General features: G+C 43.3%; 1 protein-coding gene across 1 annotated transcript in view; it reads right to left on the reverse strand.

Moving 5' to 3' along the window:
* TLN2 (talin 2) overlaps window positions 1–17695 on the reverse strand; it is a 304454-nt gene extending 286759 nt beyond the window's left edge. The window contains exon 1 of the mRNA XM_089907140.1: window positions 469–17695. The gene's annotated coding sequence lies outside the window, so the exon portion shown is untranslated. The remainder of the gene's footprint in view (window positions 1–468) is intronic.
* Between the last annotated feature and the right edge of the window lie 3909 nt (window positions 17696–21604).

Genomic DNA, 21604 nt, shown 5'->3' on the forward strand with positions numbered 1-21604 from the left:
ACAGGAGAGAGAGGAGTAAGGGGAGCCTTCTCAGGGAAGAGGATGTTTAAATCTGCAGGTTGACAAGAAAAGAGAAGGAGAGGAAAGGGGGAAGGGGTGGGTGGGAAACTGCAAGCGGCAGAGTTCCTGAGAGGAACCTGGCCCATCAGGGAACCCTCAAGTAGTTCAGAAAGGCCAAGCCAGGGGGTCAGTAATATTCTGGAAAAGGAGTGGTGAAGGCTGACAACAGCAACAGGCCACCGGGTACTAGCGCAGAGAATGACGCCTTTTTCCAAGAAAAGAGACTTTTTATCTAAACATTTTCCTCTACCCCATACAAAGTGTTTGGCTCACTGGTGCTTGGAAATGTAGACGATTGTTCCTGGAATGTCAGAACCCTGCATGCACTTTCTGTTGAACAAAGCAGGAGAAGGGTGGCGCATTCAGCCACAGGACTCCCTAGAGGACTGTGACATAAGGTAAACTCACCTGTAAAATGGTCCCCTGGCAGAGACCCTAAGGAAGGCCTCGGAATTATTCCACACAAGGCTCTGGCTCCTCTGGTGAAAGCATTAACTGGTAAGGAGAGGGCTTAAGGAAATGCAGACACACCCGCTGAGGAGGGGCCCCAATGGGGCGTGTCACATTCCTTTGAAAACAGGGCCCCTGCTCTAATTTGTGTAATCAGACCAGAGATTGGAGGGCGGAACTCTGCTTCCCATTTACTACAATATCACGCTCCAGCCCAGGAAACCCCACCAGGGCTTTTGTTTGGAATTCTTTTTCCTTGATTAGGTGTAAGCCCTATTATTCCCGCCACTCCAAAATACCACATGGGTCTGATGAAGCCGCAATGCACAGCACAAGACACCAACTCCTGTGAATCAGGCAAGCTCGGTCTTTTCTTCTCTGTCGTTTTAGAATGATTTCTTTTTCATTCCCTACTCGGTAGAGGAAGGGGGGGAGCAGGGACATTCTGCACAGCTGGAAAGTCAAATCGTTTGCACTCTCTGCCATGTGAACCCAGGGGAACACTCCCGGGCTGCACACACAGCCTCTCGCTGCCCGGCCAGCTCTGCAGGCTCAGCTAGTGAGAGGGGATGAAGGGGGCCGCAAAGCCCTATCTGTGCACAGCATCTTTGCCAAGGCTGCTCTCGGTGGAGCTGTTCCTCACTCTGCCTCCAGGAAGGACTGGCAGGGCTGCACTGCGATGCTATCTGGCTGCCTTCGTTATGTAATTCAGCTGGGATCCAACCCCAAAGGCGGGCTGAGGAGCAGGGTGGGGGTCATGGGCCAGTTGGAAGACAGATTCCAGCATGACTGACATTTCTTACAAGGAAAGACAGAGGTTAGAGGTAAATTTCACTTCAAAGCAGCAAATATGGGAATTGGCAAAGAGAATAAATCATTTCATTATTTAGTAAATACTTGAGCAATGTAAGAGACACGTTCTGTGGTCCATACAGCCTCAAGGACCATGGGGCCTGCCTCACCTCCTCCCCTTCCCCTCCACCAAAGCCCTCTGGGTGGTGAGGGCTGAGAACAGCAACAGGCCACACCGGGTACTAGCACAGAGAATGACGCCTTTTTCCAAGAAAAAGGGGTGGATCTCTGAACCTAAGGCAGTTAATCCATTGTCAGGCCAGGGACCTAATATTTAGGTGACCTGGCTCCAACAAGCCAATTTTTGCCAAGATTGTCCCCAGTCACTGAGCCTTTCTGTTTGATGAAACCCTGGCAGGGAGCTTGGAAAGTTAGGAAGTCAGAAAGGCCGGGACTGGACCTGCAAGGTCAAGTGCTTAACAAGAGGATCAAGGACACCCCAAGATAGGATCAGAGGTGCGGGAGCCCAGAATAGCACCTTGAGTGTCTCAGTCCAATTCCCCTGAGCCCCATGGGTGCTGTACTTCCCATCCTCTGGTATCAAAGACGACACACAGAAACCTTCCCTGTTTACCAAACTGATGTGAGTAGGTGTCTACCACAACCAAAGACCCCTGCCTGAAATAATCACCCAATGTGTGCCCAGTGCTATCTCAGAGCCGGTGTGACAGACAAAACCTCTCACTGGATAACTGCAGAACGTGGCAGCACGGCTGCAAGAAAGTGCTAGCGAGAGAATACACACAGTCTGGCTCAAGAATGGAGAGCACAGCTCACTTTGGGCCAGATTAACCAGATGGTGCTCCTTAGGAGAGAAGGGACTCCAATTTGCCCAGGAAGAGCAGGAAGGGTGTAGCTGAACACTGAGGAGAAAGTTGATAATCTCTCTGTGAAACAAGACTTCATTCTAATTCCTCTGGGCTGCGGCCACATCCGCTGGCCTCATTTACTTAGACTGTAGCCCACGCAGAACTGGGAGAGGTTCTGCTGGCCAGCTCTCCTGCCTCAATCTTTGGTGATCCTAGTAAAATACAGCAATCCCCGGGGTAGGCTACTTAGCGCTCTCTTATTAACAACTGGTCTGCATGCTGAAAAGCAAGAGGCATGTCAGGCTGCTGGGGAATCCTGCCTCTGAACTCCTCCCAGCCTGCTTTCTTGTTCACATCATGAGCAGAAGGGCAAGGGGACGTTCATTCACAGCAGTCCAAGTGGAATCAGGAACTACATCCTGGACTTGTGAGAGGTGTTCAGTGATGAGGGTGGGAGTGGAGACAGAAAACAAATAAAGACAACACAAGCAGGTGGGTCGGTAAGAAGCTTATCATTTATCAGGAAATATGACATGTACACAATTGACCCAATCACATGCATGCACACACTAACTGCTGTAAGGTGTACATAAAATGGATGAGGAAATCATTTCTAAATCCTGTATTTGAGGAAACTTGCATTGAGAAATGCAGTTGAGTGGGAATATAAAATGCCCGTAGTTATGTAGGCAATATCAACATTACTGTACAAACATGATTTAAATTAGTAAAATGAATGACAATGATGGCTTTCAAGGTTTTTTGTTTTTAAGCAGCCAAGTGTTGCTTTTTTTTTTTTTTTAATGTAACTTTACTCAGAAGCCAATAAGCAATGCAGATTCATAAAGGCAGAGCTGCTCTGGTTGAAATGGGGGCACAAGACTTGGAGCCCCCAGTTCTGCAGGTCGCTCACAGGCCTCCACAGAGTACACAGGGCTCCAGGAAGGAATCACAGCTGGAAAACCCTTCTTGTAAATGTATTAAGGGCTGGTGTCTTTCAGGCACACGTGGTCATTTTGAATTTACCTAGGAGAAGTGTTCCCAGGTAGTGGAATGTACTTGCAAAAAAGGATGACTGTTTACAAGGTAAGGACTGAGGTTACATTCTGAGCCTGTGGTTTTAATTTTAACTCTGCCAGCCTACCTCTAGCAACCCAGAAACTGACCTCTCAACCACACGGAAGTGCCAGAGATCTGGGCTATCGCATCACACACCTGTGTGTGTCATTCTCTTCCTCTGATACATCTGGTTCTTGACATGTCTAAATTCACTGCCCGCGTGCAGTCCCCAAAGTGCCTCTGAATCTGACCATTAGTAAGGATTTTCTGAATTTCAACCCTACCAATTTATTCTCGGGGCACATTTACAACATGGCTCCACCTGCTTAAAGAGAACATGACTTTTATACCCCAAGACTCCACCCCAACCTGCGTCTGTGCCACTGGCTAGACCCCCTCTACTGAACCCACACCCTCCAGACAAATCAGATCACCAGGTTCATGTAAGTTAGCCTGGCCCAAAGCGTTGCCTAGGGTTGCTGCAGAGGTCCTGTGGTCCAGGAATTCCTCAGAGGCTTCAGCAGGCTCCAAATGGTGTGAATTTCTTAGAGGAGAACCAAGAAGGAGCACCTCAATGCATCAGGAATGTTTTGTGTGCGTGGCATGTCTCACATCACTGCCACGTCCTTTGGGAAAAAAATCAGTGACTTAAACATTTCCCCCGATTATAATCAATTTGACATTTTCTTATGAATACTGTCCAGTAAAGACAACTAAATCATAAATGTGTGGAAATCAGCCAACAAATGGTAAATTACAAGTAATGTCCCATTAAAATGAGGAAGACGACAAGGACACGTGCTATTTCTACTCAACATTTTACTCCACGCTCTAACTAATGCAGAGAAATGAAGTAAGGTAAAAATACTAGAAAGGAGGCAGGCCTTCTTCATTTTTTGCTAATGAAATGCCTGTCTGCCTAGAATCTAGTCAATTATAGATGGTCAGATACAGTAACCATTTAGAAAATGTCATTTTTAAAAATTCCACTCGTTATCAAGAAGGGATGGAAGGGAGGGAGGGAAAGCGGAAAAAAATACCTAGAAAATAAACCTACCTATAAATACACCAAATCAATCTTATCTTAAATTTTACTGAAGGACAGTAAAAGAAGATACAAATAATGGAGAGAACTACCATTTCCCAGATGGGAAGACTCAATATTGTTAGACAGCAATTATCCCTCTACCAGTTTAAAAAATCAGTATGATCCAACCAACATCGCAACAGGATATTCTGCAGAACTTATAAAGCCGATTCTAAAGTTTAACTGGAAGAGAAAAAGCTTCAGATAACTAAAATGTTTTTGAAAAATAATGAAGAGAAATCTAGCCTGACAAAACTAAACACACTGTAAAGCTATAGTAACTAAAATGGTGTGATATCATCACACAAATAAATAACAGGATAGAGAATATGAAAAACAAATACATAGATATCAAGGAGACAATAAACTTATCATTTAAAGTAAGTAAAAAGAGCAAACTATTTGACACATTACATTGGGAAAGTAAACACATAAAGAAAAACTAAGTTACAAGTATACCACTAACAGACACAAAAACAAATTCCAAGTAGGTAAGAAGTATAAATGTGAAAAACTATAAAGCCAGGGCTTCCCTGGTGGCACAGTGGTTGAGAGTCCGCCTGCCGATGCAGGGGGCACGGGTTCGTGCCCCGGTCCGGGAGTGTGCTGCGGAACAGCTGGGCCCATGGGCTGTGGCCGCTGAGCCTGCGCTCTGCGACGGGAGGGGCTGCAGCAGTGAGAGGACGGTGTACCGCAAAAAAAAAAAAAAACCACAAAACTATAAAGCCAGAAAAAAAAATATGAAGACTCTCATGTACAAAGAAGACTCTTATGTTCTTTCTCTGCGAGATATAGAAAAGCTCACAGATGTGGCAACACTATGGTTAAACCTTCTATATTTTATAAACAAAGCTAAAGACATTCAGTAAAGAAACATTATTTTAAAAGACTTTTTGAGGGGGGGGAACACAACTTGATCAATTACTTTTTACTCTTAAACTTCCTATAATGTGTAAGTATTTCATAACAAGTGAGAATTCAAATATTGTTAATAATATACATTTGTATATATTATTAAACTTTTTTCAACAAAAAAGTTAATATAAAGGAATACTTCAAGTAAGTCCTTTCATAAATATTCACAAATGCTTGCTATTTGTCAGGAATAAAAATAAGAGGACCGCGTGGACAATCACCTGAAATATTTTCCTTTAAACATTTTCCTTAGAGCCTCTCCCATAGATGTTCTGGAAGAGAAACTATGCCCTTGATGATTATCTGAATACATAAGTAAACAAACAATCATCCCATAAGTAAACTAAGAATCTCATAGGGAAGGGACCTCGTAATTCCTAACCTATGGGAGGGGTGTTCTTTTTTCCTTTTAAATGGGACAGCTTTTACAAAACTCGAAAACTGTGATTTTTTTTTCCCTAACAAATGCATTGTAAAAGTGTTTTTAAAAATCCAGGTCTCTGCCAAAACCTTGAGTTTTCTTCACATCTACCAGAAGGGCTACTGGAGTCTTGCTGGAGTGCTGAATTTGGGATCAAGGTGCAAAGTTACCACGTTAAGTGACACTCCCTTATTGCAAAATAGAATCCTATGCCCTGCAAAATAGAATCTTTTAGGTCTGTCTCACTGTGAGGTGGAGAAATTCACACTCAGCCAGTAGCAGGATCCCATCTTTTCCATTCTTTCCAGAAACAGTCCTTCTTGGTAAAGTCATGCTTTTTATTTTACCTTTTTCTAAATAGTCAACAGGTAATCCTAAATCAGTACAATTTCCCTGTCCCATCATCCTAGAAATAGCATATGTCATTTGTTTCAAAGGTCTGCAGTTCTGAGTTTCCATCAAACAATACTACTAATGTTTTAGTCTTTCTTTCCCAGGAGCATTTTTATGGTATCTCTTTAAGTCACCCTATGTGAAAACTATAGCTTTCTGATGGAAGTAAGGCTTAAAACTCAATCAAAATTTCCTGTCTATTTAGTATCAATAGCTGGTACAAAGAGGTCTCACTTCCTCACCCTAGATCAGGGAAATCTCATCTATAGGATTCCCAGTCACTCCAAGTAGTCCCTATGGGTGTGAAACTCACAAGTGAGTATCAGCCATCCCTCAAATGTCCTCTTTCAGGATCACTTTGATGCAAAAGTGTTCCTCACATCGTAATCATTTGTACTAATCAAAAATTAGTACAAATACCTGTGTACTAATTTATATTACACATCTTGCCTGATCCTGGACAAAGTTTACCCATTGGCATCCACTGATTAAGTACTCTTCTATCAGGAAATTCAGTTCTTTGAAATCCTCCATCAAGCCTAGTGAGAAAAAAGTCATAAAATTCCAAGACTGAAACTGTTGTGTTCTGTAGCTTAGGCTACCAGGAATAAAATAACTACAAGTTAAAAGACATTTATCACAAGCTAATCTCTTAGCACAAAAATTAAACAATAACTATTAAACAGAACCATTATTTATATAATTTTTCCTGACAACTTAAGTATTTTATAAATAACAAGGAAGCATTTTTTTCCACCTAAGTTATATGAAGTAACAAAGCATAACACAAAGTAGGCAAGTATTCAGTCCCTTCTGTATTAAATTATGGTTATAAGATGCATTTATTTTTATGTGCATTTATTAAAAGCCTTGAAATGACACACACCAAATTCTTAACACTCTTTAGGAAGAGGTGGGAAAAGGTGAGAAGGAGAGAGACTTTTACAGTTGATTTTCTAAATATCTGTATTACTTGAATTCTCTAACATGTATCAATTTTGTCATTTTAAAACCATGAAACATGCAAAATAATGCTGGCACAGATGCACTGAAAATGGCACTGTAGTAAATTGCTGGGGCACTGTAAATAGGTACCATCTTTTGGCCAGGTATGGAATGGCTTTAAACATATCTATATCCATTGACTCTGCAATTATATGCTTTACCAGTTTTCTATAACGTGGCTATCTTAATTTTTATAAAGAAAAACAATGTAGCTTAATACATATATCACCTTAGATCTTTAAAATCTGGGCTTTTGAAACATAAGGTAGAAAAATAATAGTAGAGTTGATTCTTGCTATTTGCAGTAGTTATGTTCTGCAAAGTCACCACAGACACTGAACTAGTCAATACTTGACTATTGCTCCAAGGGGAAATCCAGGGTTAGGTTCTTATGAGCCTCCAGTCACAGCAGTTTCATCAACTCATCAATATATAACCCTGTGATATCTGTGTTTCTGTTTAAAGACAGACAGATAGATGGACAGATATGACGGACATTGAACTCATGGCCAACAGCACCATCACTCATGCCTCAATGAAGCTTACCTAAAGTATCCCCATTTTCTCCATAAGGCACATTACAGCCTTCTTGTACTTAAACACTAGGCAGCACTTCAGCACTACACTTAGGGGCCATATGAAAGAGCAAAATCACCAAGAAACACAAAAATCTGAAAAACATGGCACTGAATAGACTGTGAAAAGGATAGTTGTTTACAGACTGAGAGCTGAAACAAGAAGACACAGCATCACCTTGTTTGACCTCAGCTGGGAACAGATGCATCAGGTGACTCAGATTTTTTTTGCCTCTCTGCACATGTGTGTGTCCAAGACTGACTGCAAAGGGGCCAGGAGTATTGATTTTAGGGTTACCAATGAATTTTAGCCAGTAGACAAATTTGCAAATATGGGGTCTTAAATAACGATAATCAACTGTACGCCTTTTCCTTTATTAGACAGAGCAGTGTTCTCAAAAGATGGATTAACAGCAGAGTCAAGAGAGATCCATAAAAAGCTTTTTTGTCTCTGCTAACTCAGTGGTTCTCAACCAGGTGTGATTTCGCTCCCAGGGGACATTTGGCAATGTTTGGAGACAACTGGTGATTATCATTGATTGGGTCTAGTGGGTAGGGGCCAGGGATGCTGCAAAACATCTAAGAATGCACAAGACAGACTCCAACAACAGGATTATCTGGCCCAAATTGTCAACAGTGCCAAGACTGAGAAATCCTGTGCTAAGTGACCTGAATCTTTACACCTTCTATCAATGTACACTTTAATGCCTAAAACTACATAAATAATTAAATGTCAAGGACGAAGCAGCTCTCCTACTTTATTTCTTGGTGCCCCTTTATTTTCAAACTTAATAAATTTTTATTAAACGCAACTGAAAACACAAAGCAGTTATAAGCTATATTGAGAAGTGCTACTTTCCCCATCATTTCCACTTGTAATGGTGAATGGGGTAACTCCAACAATAATGTAAAACATGGCACCAGTCTGAAATCTAGTTTCTGTTTTTAACACTAGGAAAGTAAAAATCATCACTGCATAGGAAATTTGGAAAGTATAATGTGTAGTATACTGCTCATGAGATAGAGAACCCAACACACTCCTAGCAACTTTCAGATCAAGTCACGAACCTTTGAGACGGTTCTTACAGTTACCCTGTCTGAGGAAGAAAATTTTAAAGTCTTACTAGGTCTTAATGATTCTATGAAAAAAGGCCCAACTAAGTGCCCCCCCCACAAGTATCCTTACTGCACACTGCCCCCCATGTGGATTTAATATTATACATGTATTCAGTCTTGAATCAATCCTATTTTTAAATAGTGAATCAAGCAATTTGTAGAGTGGCCTCCAAGGGTCACTCAAGAGCATTTCAAAATCACTGTACTAACCTAACAAGGATAAATAATTCTCAAGTGGGAGGCAGACTAGTAGACTAAGAACTGCACTTGGAGTTTGGAACCTGAATTCTTGGCTGTATGAGTTTAGAGCCAAGTGATTAATTCAAGAATCTTTTATTCTGGAAAGATGTTTTAGCTCAACTGTGAAAAAATAAGGCCGAGACATTGTTTACTGTTCTAAGTATGCTCTGCTGGAGATTACAGGTCCTGCTGTCAAATGCCTTCAACTTCCTACAGGCTCCTGCTGAGCACTCAACCCTAGAAACGACAGTCTTCCCTCCTCCTGCAGCCTCTCTTGCCACTCTCTCAGGCTCCTATTCTTCCTCTACTCCAGCCTACATGTGCTGCTCCACACCCACACTCGGCACTCCAGGCCACCAGGATCAGGACCCCCCAAGAAGTCAGAGATTAAAATGTAATTCCCAGATCACATCCCTGGCCTACTGATTGGAATCTTGGATGGAAGTGTTGGGAATCTGTAGGGTCCATTCCACCTCCCACTTCTTTAACAACTATAGCCCAGCCACAGAATAACACCTGTGGATTACTGAAAATGCCATCATTATATCTTTGATTTATTGATCACATTTCCCATTGCCTGACTCTATCCCCTAAGTCCATTTTCAGCATCTAGCGGAGCTAGGAAATGTCGTCTGTTGTTAACACATTCATTTGAGACAAACGCCTCTTTTCTAAACTCCAATATGCTACATATGATATCCACCCCATAAAATCAGAATTGTGCTTCTGCAACCAGACTGAGAGCTCAAGGGTAGGGACTATGTGCTATACCTGGGCTCATCCCCAGTGGCAAGCACAGTCCCTGGCACATAGCAGGTACTCATTTGTTGAATAAATGGATGCACGGATGGATGGATGGCCTCTCAATGCCACTGTTGAACTTCATCAATTCTACCTAATTTGTGACTAATGTTAATGGGAAAAAGCAGAAGACTCAATTGAGTAACCTCCCACAGAGGAATTCTGAGTGAGTGGGGCATGACTCTCAGAGAGCCCCACAGGAGAAAGGAGAGGTAGTTCTCCAGAGCCATTCAAATTTGGCACTCTGTAGGGTTTTCAACATAAGTCAGCTAGTTGACTGAGCATGTGCAGTCCTAGCAAGGAGCAAAAGCAGCCAGTGAAGATGAGAAGGAAAACTGGTCACCAAAGAACTTTTCTGGACATGAGAAGATGATACTTAAGGCCAAGGTTAAACATTCTGATTATCAAAGATGAAGACAAATCTGTAATTAGCCCAAGTGGGTCAACCCACAGGATAAAGTCTAGACTCACTCAAGATCATTTACCCTGGGATTCAAAGCTGCCCATAATTTACAGCTGGTCCAGTCAGAACAAAGCTCAGGTCTTTTATTTGATGGTTATAGATGTGAACAAAGAAGGATGTAGCCTTGCTGCTGGCAGCCATCTTGGGAACATGAGGAAATCTAAGAAAATCTCAAGAACCATGTCTGCAACTTGACAGGTGATTGAATCAATGAGTTATCTTCATTGTTTAGGCTAATTCAGGTTTTCTATTATCCAAAGCATCATGATGCATGCCCACTCCTACCTTTCAAGCTGATCTTTCCCTTTTCTCTTAGCACATACATAGATCTACTATTCCAAGAGTCTGTATACTGTCCACCAACATACCTCATCCACTCCCACCTCCCACCTGTGTGTGTCATTTATGCCTAAAATATTCTTCCCTTGTTCTCTTTTATTCAAATCCTGTCTGGTCTTCTAGACTCAGGCTGGAGTCCTTACCCCTGTGAGGGCAGATATCCAGAACCATAGTTTTCTTGTCTCCTCCAAGCTCCCACCTTGAGAACTCCCTCGATTTTAGTTGTCATCCATATCCTAACCTTACACTTTTAATGATCCTTTTGCAAGCAGAACCTCAAACTGGATTTCAAGTTCTGTGTATTTTTCAACTCCTTCTAAACAACCCCTTGCACAATGTCTTGTGATTCGCAGAAAACCAATAAATCTCTTTAAGCAAATTCAAAATGTGATTTAAACCTCCTGGTCGCTGCCAGTCATACCCTCTTATTTCACATAGCAATGTAGAAGATAGAAAGGAATTTCAGATGCAACACATTTCAACATTACACAGTTGGCTACAGTCCTGTCACATTTCACAACCAGACTGGCAGTAACAGCTGGATGAAGATCAGAAATTCATCAGGCTGCCTTCCCATCTGAAGATCACTGAAGCCCTTCCAGTGAAGACGTAGACTAACTCTGCAAGTTCTAAAAAGTCAAGTCCCAGACCTTTCCAACACCTGCATAAAATCATCCTAGGGGCAGTACCAGAATAGAAAACAGAAAAGCACAGTCCAAGGCATTCACAGGTCAACAGGCTCCGATCACCTCCAAGCCTTTTATATCCTCCTTTGTGTTTGCAGTCCTAGGTCCCTTTAGAGCACCCAGGGGTACATCTGTAAGGTTTAAATGAGGGACACGAAATAAACAGAGACTGAGATTTATCCCCCTTCACAGTGATGGGTAGGAGACAATGAGTAAGTTGAAGAATGATATCGGGACCCAGTATTGTTTCCACTGAAGATGACAACAAGAAAATGAGAAAGGGGGAAGTAAGTGTGTGTGCACTGCATGTTCACACACAAGCAGCAAAGATGCTGATATAGCCAAAGGATCGATATAGTCCTGGCCACTCAAAGTCAACCCGTTTGTGTGTGGCATGACAGGTCTCCTGCGCAAGGATGTTGTTGCCCCAGTTAAGGTCTATATCAATAGCACCTGACCATGTTTTTCAACAGGTTATAGAAATGGAAGGGCTGCCTGATAAAATTTACACCACCACTATAAGTGATCTATAGAGTAAAGCAATACCTTTCTAATATGTATATACCTATAATGATAGAGAGCTTAGTAACCATTAATCCTCCCCTCCTAGAGACCAGTAGTTTCTTTGGTTTCTTTGCTCAATAGCCAGAATCATCCATTCAATACTGCTTCTTCATCCTCTTCCCTGATTAACACTGCCTTCTCTTCCTGGGTTATAAATTGGTTCTGAAGAGGTTCACAGATTGCATTTCATTTACCAGGCCCTGCAGACAATGTTACAGATCAAAGGCCTGTCAACTGAAACATTCCATGTCTTCTAACAGTCTCTGCATATCACAAGAATTACCATGAGGAATTTAGTTCTACTAGTTGCTCAAGTCTGTAGATGCTCTCAAAATTGCCCTTTATGTTAGCCACGTGGCTACTAGAGATGGTTCTCAAAGCACTTCCTGTTCTAAAGGGCTCTGCCTTCGCTCTGTGGCCAGTGACCAACCTAATTTTGCTTTTCTATCCACATTGTCCATGGTGCCAAGATGCCTTCACAAGCTATCACTGGCCCAGACACTCGCTGGATCTGTATGCTACGAGCGAGGGACCCTCTCTCCTGTTCCTGGGACTGGACAGAAAGAACAAACCTTAGGACAAAGTGAGGTTAGAAAACCTATCTCCTGAAAAGCCAGTCTGGAACACCACCTTTTCTGCTTCTCCTTTCAAAAACATCTCACCAGCTCACAACTATGGGCCAAGAAATGAAAGAACCAGAATTAACACGGCAAAAGTAGAGGGGTGAATCCAAATAGCTGATGTCCCACCAAAGAAAGAAACCAGCCAACCACCACCACAAAAATCTCTGTCCACGCTTTTAAATCCATTCCCTGAATCCGACAGAGGCAGATCAGCCATGTCCCAACTCAACTGTCTAGCCCTGTGTTAAAGGCGAAGTCCCTATCAAGAATCTCTTTCACTAAAGCCATGTGGTTTGCAGCAACTGCTTTTCTTTGTCACCAACAGGTCAGGAAAGTACCCCCTTCAGAGATGCGGGAGACTAAAGTCGCTGCCTATTTCCCTCCCTACGCTGTCTGCCAGGCAGACCAGCCACACCTCCTATCAAAGGACCTGCTCTTGCCATTAAGAAGCAGAAACGGTTGTTCCCCTCTCATCATCATCAAGTTTCCAGTCTTTCAGAATGTTCCAGCCCCACCTAATGTCCTGCATGGCCGGCTCTACTGCTTCACAGAACCAGCAGAATATGGAAAGGAAAAAACATCCCTTAGACTGGGGATGCACAAAGATAGCCACGTCCTCCCCTGGTGCTTGTTCCAAGAAATGACAGGATCAGTCTAGGACACAAACATCCTCAGCTTCAAGCTGCTATTCCGGGTATCCGTTCAATATTTATTGAGTGCCCAGTTGGAACACGGTACTGTCAATACACCCCAGGCAGGCTAAGCTTGCACAAGGGCTCACCAGCACACCCAAAGCGGTATGCATTTCAGACCACCGTCCAGGAACAGGGAACAATTGTTCCTTATTGATTTAGTTGACCATAAAAGGATATGCAAATTTGCAGAAGATCTGCAGCCTCTGCTATGCCTGGAACGCTTCAAGAAAACTCGGAAAATAACACATCTATACACACACACACACACACACACACACACACACACAGTAGGATAAGACATACCATGCAGATGCAAAGTTAAAAAGGTTTCCTCACTAGAAATGTTTCCTACCCTATTAACCTACCTTTTCCCCACCATTCCTTTCCTCTTCTACAGAAGAATGTGGACTTTTCCCCCTAATACCTTAATCATTATTGCAACCAGCAATTTATGAAGGGAAGAGCAAAGAAATGTACTGCTTTTTAGCCCCCATTTTCCTATATACATCAGTCAACAAAAGAAAAACCGTAATACATCTAGTGAACTGTTCCCTGAGGTCACCCCCAAATCTTCACTGACTTAAGCTATTAATGCAATGACTATGTTGCCCCAACCAATAACGAATAAGGAAAACCAGAATAAATCTAACTTATCGTGATAAGGTTTCTTTGCTTCCATTACAACTTAGTGTGGAAATATCACACTGTCACTTTTTCTGGTAACTCTACTCAAACTTGCTTTTAAAAGGTTTTTCTCCCCAGAAGAGTAGATGATCAGTGGGTGGAAGAAGAGAATACAAAGTGTAGGATGGCTCGGTGGCAGGTTAAGTTAGGAATGGGTGCTCAAGGAAACAAAAAGTGTTTCAAAGCAGATCAGAGCCTAGAATCTTTGCAAGGCTACGGAATTCATACCTGTCCTTTTCAGGAAAATATGACCCTTCCTGGCCATACTGCGCAGGTTTTTTTCCCAGGTATCTGGTGACAAGCTGTTCTAGGAATACATGATAAACCTCACACCTTCCTTTCCGGTTATCATTATGTATCATCTTGTGGAACGACACATGAAAAGATGGCTAAGGATACAAATGTCCCACAGGAAGCATACACTACAAGTCCTGAGACTCTAGCGGAAGGGGCGCCCTGAGACTCTAGCGGAAGGGGCGCCCTGAGACTCTAGCGGAAGGGGCGCCCTGAGCTCCAGTAGGTTGAAGGGACGACGGAAGAGATACAGAGCTAGGCTTGGACCAACAAGTGCACACCTGGTACAGGGAAGAAACTTCCACAAGATTTTTGAAGGTCTGGAGAAACAAGGAACATTATTTTTTCAACTTCCAGGTAGGTAATACAGTATTGATTATAATCACCATACTGTACATTAGACTCCCCTCAAATTTACTTATCTTGTAACTGGAATTGTGTACCCTTTGACCAACATCTTCCCATTTCTCCCACCTGCCAGCCCCTGGCAACCACCATTCTGTTGTTTCTGTGAGTTCTGTTTTTTTTAGATTCCACGCAAGTGATATCATACAGTATTTGTCTTTCTCTGACATATGTCACTTAGCATATTACCCCCTCAAGGTCCACCCATCCGTGTTGTTGCAAACGGCAGGATTTCCCTCCTTCTCATGGGTGAATAATATTCTACTGCATATATGTACACCACACATTCTTTATCCATTCATTAAGGAACGTTTTTAAGGAATCTGAAATATGGATTATTTAGCATATAGAACAGGTTCATGGAGAGATTAACTCTAAGGACACACATAATTACCATAGGTAACTTCTCTTAAGGAGCTTGGAGAGAGAAGGAACATAAAGAAACTTGAGGTGACCCTTCATTAACTCTTAGATTGTTGGAACTCGAAGGCCATCAGAGTCCCTGAGGGGCAGACAGATCTCCAAGTTCATACTGCCCTTCACAGCAGCCCTAGGTTCTAAATGGGAACACTCTCCCAAGGCCCCATCCTGGGTTCTTATTCACTATAGTCCTCCCACAACTGCCTTTATGGCTCCCCACAGTAGCACTGAACACAGCTTAAAAGTCTGTATTTGTGTTATTATTTCATTCCTTCATTAACTATTTGCTAAGGGCCAGGCATGTGTCAGAGCTCCATCGTACATCTGTCTTACCATTTAGTTAATGCCTATCTTTTCCACCAAGTCCATAAGGGCAGAGGCGGTGGGTACATTGCCTATTGTTTTATCTCTAGCCCCTGACTAGAACCTGGCATCAGAGGCACTCAATAAATAGAGGATGAATTAATCTAGTCCAACCCCCTTACTTAACAGTTGAGCATACTGAGTTTCTGAACAATTAGATGATGTGGGACAAGTCAGACTCCTAGACAGTGACAGGCAAAGGACTAAGGCCCAAGGCTTTCCGAGAAACAACACTGACAGTGAGGGTTATTAGCCATCAGTTAATAACTGTCTTGGAGGGAAGCAAATCTAAAGGAGGTATCATTTGGATGACAAGGTTCTGGGATTGGACCAAATACTGCATTCAAACCCCAGCCCTGTCCCTGTAGTGGACATCTATGAATGGCCTCCCCAGCACTCACTTCCTTCTAACAGCCTCTGCTTGCATTTGTGCTTCTCAAGAAGCTGACTTCACTCCTCAGCTTCAGGACACATGTCCTAGAGTCAACCCAAGCAGTGGAATCCCTTTCTTTGGCCACAGTGATCGGTTTAGGGCAAGCACGTGACCTCAACCAGTCCAATCCTCGTGAATCTCAAGCCTTGTGCTTGCAGCGCTGGTTCAAAGTTGCTGGCTCTTCCATGGTTGACGGAGTGCTCCTTTGTAAGACCTAGAATGTCTGAGGCTATTGCTGCTTCCATGAGTTGAAGACAGTTTGAGGGTAAGGCCCCCATATAGAGAAGGGCAGAGCCAAGCGAGTCCTATAGACATGGCACTAGATCCCTAATAGCAACATGAATCTCTAGCATATCCCATCGCTTTATTTCTCAGTCACAAAAACCACTGAATTCCCTTCACCAGTTCAATCGATCTGCAGTAGATTTTCTTCTGCTTACAACCAAAAGAATCCGACTATGTACTAGGTGTGTAACACTGGAAAAGCAAAAATGGAGGTAATGACTAGTTCAAAAAGGGTATCTTAGAAATCAATGAGGGGCAAGAAAGGACTTAGTGCCGGGACAATATCTGGCACTTAACAAGGCCTAAATATTCTTTGCTTCTTATGAAAGGATTCACCAGAGTTCCTCTAGTCTTTTCACCCAGTATATTAAACAGATTGTTTACAAGTAATCTGCAACTTAGCAAAGTATCTGGAGTGGCCAGAAGACACAAAAAGGTTGAAAGTCACCAACAATTGAGGCTCAATACAAAATGGAAACAAATATCCTTGAAGTTATAAACATGTATACAATAATGTCTACAGGGACTTCCCTGGTGGCGCAGTGGTTAAGAATCTGCCTGCCAATGCAGGGGACATGGGTTCAAGCCCTGGTCTGGGAAGATCCCACATGCCGCGGAGAAACTAAGCCCGTGCGCCACAACTACTGAAGCCCGCGTGCCTAGAGCCCATAAGCCACAACTACCGAGCCCGAGCGCCTACAGCCCATGCTCCACAACAAGAGAAGCCACCGCAATGAGAAGCATGCACACCGCAATGAAGAGTAGACCCCTCTCGCCGCAACTAGAGAAAGCCTGTGCGCAGCAACGAAGACCCAACGTAGCCAAAAATGAAAAGAAAAAAAAAAAGATAATATTGGATTCGATAGCATTTAAAAAATAAATAATGTCTACAGGCACATCAAGTGATAGACTTCACACTGACTTCACTATTGTACATGTGTGAACAAATATGATTTAAGGAAGATTAATTTTTACAAAGCGTTTCAAGAAGCTATCCACTGTATAAAGGGGGATATTGTCAATTGTGCTGTCTTCGGCACATTCTCTTCCCATTTCAACCTCCCCCCAAAACCTCCTCACCCTCCCTACTCCCAAACACACACACAATACACAAGGGGTACCTGGGCCAATACAGCTCCAATCAAGCATGCTGATCCCAGGGTAGCCCTAGGACTGGGGTGGTCAGCAGAGGTGGTCCCCTGGGTGAGACGAGGTCAAGAAAAGAAGCAATACAGGCTTGTCCTTCCAAGTACCGTCCAGGGTCAAAACCAGAAAAGCTGGACTGTCCAAAATACAAAGGGCAAATTCCAGGCCGGAAACAGAAGACAGGGCCAAGAAAGAGGAAAAACTAACAGACTGCAGAAGGAAAGGTGAAATTCGGCCAAGACAGTGGTCAATAATAGCAGAAGTCAATTGTCACCAAGCACGGCGCTGGGTGAGATCTTCACTAGTGTTAGATCTCATTTCATTATCATGAAAACCTGTGAAGCTATTATTTTCCCCATCTTTAACGTTATTATAAAAAATTTTAGGGCTTCCCTGGTGGCGCAGTGGTTGAGAGTCCACCTGCCGATGCAGGGGACACAGGTTCGTGCCCCGGTCCGGGAGGATCCCACATGCCGTGGAGCGGCTGGGCCCGTGAGCCATGGCTGCTGAGGCTGCGCGTCCGGAGCCTGTGCTCCGCAACAGGAGAGGCCACAACAGTGAGAGGCCCGCGTACCGCAAAAAAAAAAAAATTTAAACATACACAAAACTAGACAAATTCAATGAACCTCATTACTGTATCACAGCTACAAAAATCTACTCGGGGAGACCCACTGTTCACCACTGGCCTCACCAGGAGGGCCAGGAAAGTACCAGCAAGTCATGTCCGCAAGCCCGGGTGAAAATTTGAGTCAACCTCTTAACTTTGACTTCACAAACTATGGCCTGGTTCCTCAAGCATGCGAATCTCCCTTCACCTGGACAGGTACAGAGTCCATCTCTGTTCTGTAGTGAACTGTGACCACAGCAAACATCGACAGCACAGCAGAGTTGAGTTGCCACATGTCAAAGATTACGGAAAGATCTCCAAATCCCTACCTTCCCCCCAAAATTCCATTAGAGACATGGGCACTGTTACTGCCTCAACTCCTGGGTGATTTTTCCCCACAAGTACATTAATTTTGTCTTTCCAACTAGATCATGCACCGTGACCTGTGAACCTACTGCTGAACCCCCTTTAGAATCAAATCCAAACTGATAAAAAAAAAAAAGAAAAATCCAAACTGATGCCCCCAGGTGGAAAGGCCCACCATCACTGGCACTTTCTCATCTCTCAAATCTGTCACCACTCCGAATACCCCAGAAAGACTGAACATCTTGGAGTTCCAAAGTACAGCCCCCAGTCTTCTGCAAGGATTTTCTCACCTTTTGGCTGAAAAATCTTCCCTCCTCAACACCACCAGCTATGGCTAACATTCCTTTCCTCACCTCCAGAACGCTTTCTGGGATAACCCTTCCCACCTCAAAACCATGTTGGGTACCACACCTCTGTACTCCCATAATGCCTCGCCCATCTCTCTCTCTGCACACCAACCCACATCATTTGATAATGATTGGTTCCTAGGTCTTCCACTCCCAATTTTATCAAGTGCTCTTTGAGGGCTGAGACATTTGCTCATTTTTTGGTTTTGGTGGTTTTATATTTTATGTTTAATGGAAATCCAGGACATAATGATGAATTCCTTTGAACTGAGTTGGGGGTCTAGTAGTTATGTCAAAACATACTTCTGTTCCTTTTTGTAGTTTCCAGTGCCTAACAGGGGCACATAGGAGGTCTTCAAATAATGTTTATTGAATCAGGCAAGCCAAGGAAAAGATAAGATGATGGCCAGATGGACAGTAGGGAGAACATTTTAAACTTTTAAAAATCTCTCCAAAGCACTTCATGGCCAGTAGATGCTTAGATGTCTAACCAGTGCACAGAGGTAATGAGCCTTTTGGATTAATGCCCACCAGACAGTGTACCTCCCTCCCTCCAGCTCCGCAGATGCCCACTAATCCTAGTGCTGTTATTTGACAGACAAGCTTGTGCTCACCCTGCTCACGGCTTTCACTGTGATGCTGACTTTCTTCACAACTCCATCAGGCCCTTGTCTAAAACTGACTGCAGACTCCTCATCTCTTGAGTATCCCCCTCCCACTGAAGGTGCTCTATCACCTGGATCACTTGAGCTGCCCTTTTCTGGACCTGGGCCCACTCAGCGATGGATTTGTTAGGAATGCCACCATTACCACCACCAAAACTACTCAAAGCACAGTGGGTTGTATTACCTACCAATCCCACCCACCACCCAAGCTTGGCATGTGTATCATAACAGGACAACCCTCTCCACGCCCAACATCCTACACAGATAAAAACAAAAATGCTGGAATCTAAAATGACACAAATGAACATATCTAAGAAACAGAAACAGAGTCAGATATAGAGAACAGACTTGTGGTTGCCAAGGGGGAGGAGGTAAGGGAGGGAGGGAGTGGGAGTTTGGGACTAACAGATGCAAACTATTATATATAGGATGGATAAACTATAAGGTCCTACTGTATAGCACAGGGAACTATATTCAATATCCTGTAATTAAACCATAATGGAAAAGAATATATGTGTATAACAATCACTTTGCTGTACAGCAGAAATTAACACAACACTGTATATCAACCATACTTCAATAAATGTTTTTTTTAATGCTCCTGAGATGGTCAGATTAAGCAAGCAAATTCCAAGGCAGTTCTGATAGGAGATGCACTAAGGTGGGGGCAGGGGTACCACCAGGGAGAGAAAATCATTCAAAACTTTGCATGCAGGTGAGCTATGGTTTCTGCTTCAACGTTAGCCTTAAACTTTAGATTCCACTGGCAGTGTCTCTTTGCAAATCATAACTGAATCACCCTAAATCAGCCCCCACCAGAAGTAAGGTACTGGATACAGTACTTTAAGGTCTACTGTCATTTTATGTTCCTCTGAAGAATAAAGATGCTTTATTATGATAATCATTAGGTTGTAAAGCACTCACCTTCTCTCCAGAGTAAATCCAGTCAGATATATCTTTCCCCCAGATTTTTTTTTTTTAAGCATTCCATTTGTATAGAACTCCTAACAATTTTTCAGAGTGACAGTCCCAGGCTTATTGATTCACAAATGGCCTAAGAGTGTCAAGTAGGTATATTGCTCTTCACGAATAAAGGGGTTAGAGGAGAGGATTTAACCTTCTGATTTACAGGCAGAATTCACCTCTTTTGGCCTCTTAGAAAGTGCACATTGAACTCTGTGGATGTAGAAATCTAATACCCCCAAGTCTAAAACCAAGGAGGCAGGCTTCCCTGGTGGTGCAGTGGTTGAGAATCCGCCTGCCAATGCAGGGGACAGGGGTTTGATCCCCGGCCCGGTAAGAGCCCACATGCCGCAGAGCAACTAAGCCCGTGCGCCACAGCTACTGAACCTGCGCTGTAGAGCCCGTGAGCCACAACTACTGAGCCTGCGTGCCACAACTGCTGAAGCCCGTGCGTCTGGAGCCCATGCTCCGCAACAAGAGAAGCCACGGCAATGAGAAGCCCACGCGCTGCAGCGAGGAGTAGCCCCCGCTCGCCGCAACTCGAGAAAGCCCGCACGCAGCAACAAAGACGCAACACGGCCAAAAATAAAACAAATAATAAAATAAAACAAAACCAAGGAGGCAGGACATCCTAAAGAGCCCTCCACACACTTGGCACAGAATTTGCTTCCATAAGTACATGTCCCTGAAATGACCTTTCCATTCCACAATTTGGAAATAATTTATTCATCTGACACAGCTGAGTTGCAAACACTTTGAGGTCTGAGGCCTTGGACAAGTTACGTTACATCTAATGCAGAGTATTGCAGAGTAATGATGATGATAATACTTTGCAGGGATCCTGTAAGAATTAGGGCTACTGGGGCAGAAATGCTCATATAGCAATGGCCATGATAATGTGATCCTTAAACTCTTGATAAAATAACAGAGGTGATATTAGAACAGTAAAAACAAAGAAAGGCTGGAGTTCAAGGTCTTGGAGGACAATTGTTGCGACAAGAGGTAGCAGTTAAAACATTTAGGATCCTCCTGAATTCCATAAAAAGGAAAATGTGCCCCAATTAAATGTACAAACTGGGCTCTCAAGACCAAAAAATCCCTGCAGTAGAAGGGCTGGGCAATCAATCAGGCTTGAATTTGATAGAACTACCCCTTTAAATCCTCTCATCCATCAACTAGCCTCTTGGATGAACCTAACCAATGGGTAAACCATCCAGGGCTGTGGTCTAAGAGTAAGAACCAGCTGAGGGACTGAGCAACTAAATCCCTTCTTCCCTTGAGACTCAGTTTCCTTATCTGTAAAATGAGTTCGTTCTAAACATCCCATGAGATCAACTTCTTTAAAGAATTTTAGAAACGTCATGTAAAATGTGGCATTACTCCACCTTCCAGGAGCGAGCACCTCTGGGTGAGCTTGTTCAGCTTCTGGACTAAAGAAACACTGCTGGAAGATTAGCCCCTAACCCCTGAATA

The sequence above is a fragment of the Delphinapterus leucas genome, chromosome 2 (assembly GCF_059928025.1).
Source record: "Delphinapterus leucas isolate spDelLeu-1000000601 "Yukka" chromosome 2, BTC_Dleu_Yukka2, whole genome shotgun sequence".
NCBI lineage: Eukaryota > Metazoa > Chordata > Mammalia > Artiodactyla > Monodontidae > Delphinapterus > Delphinapterus leucas.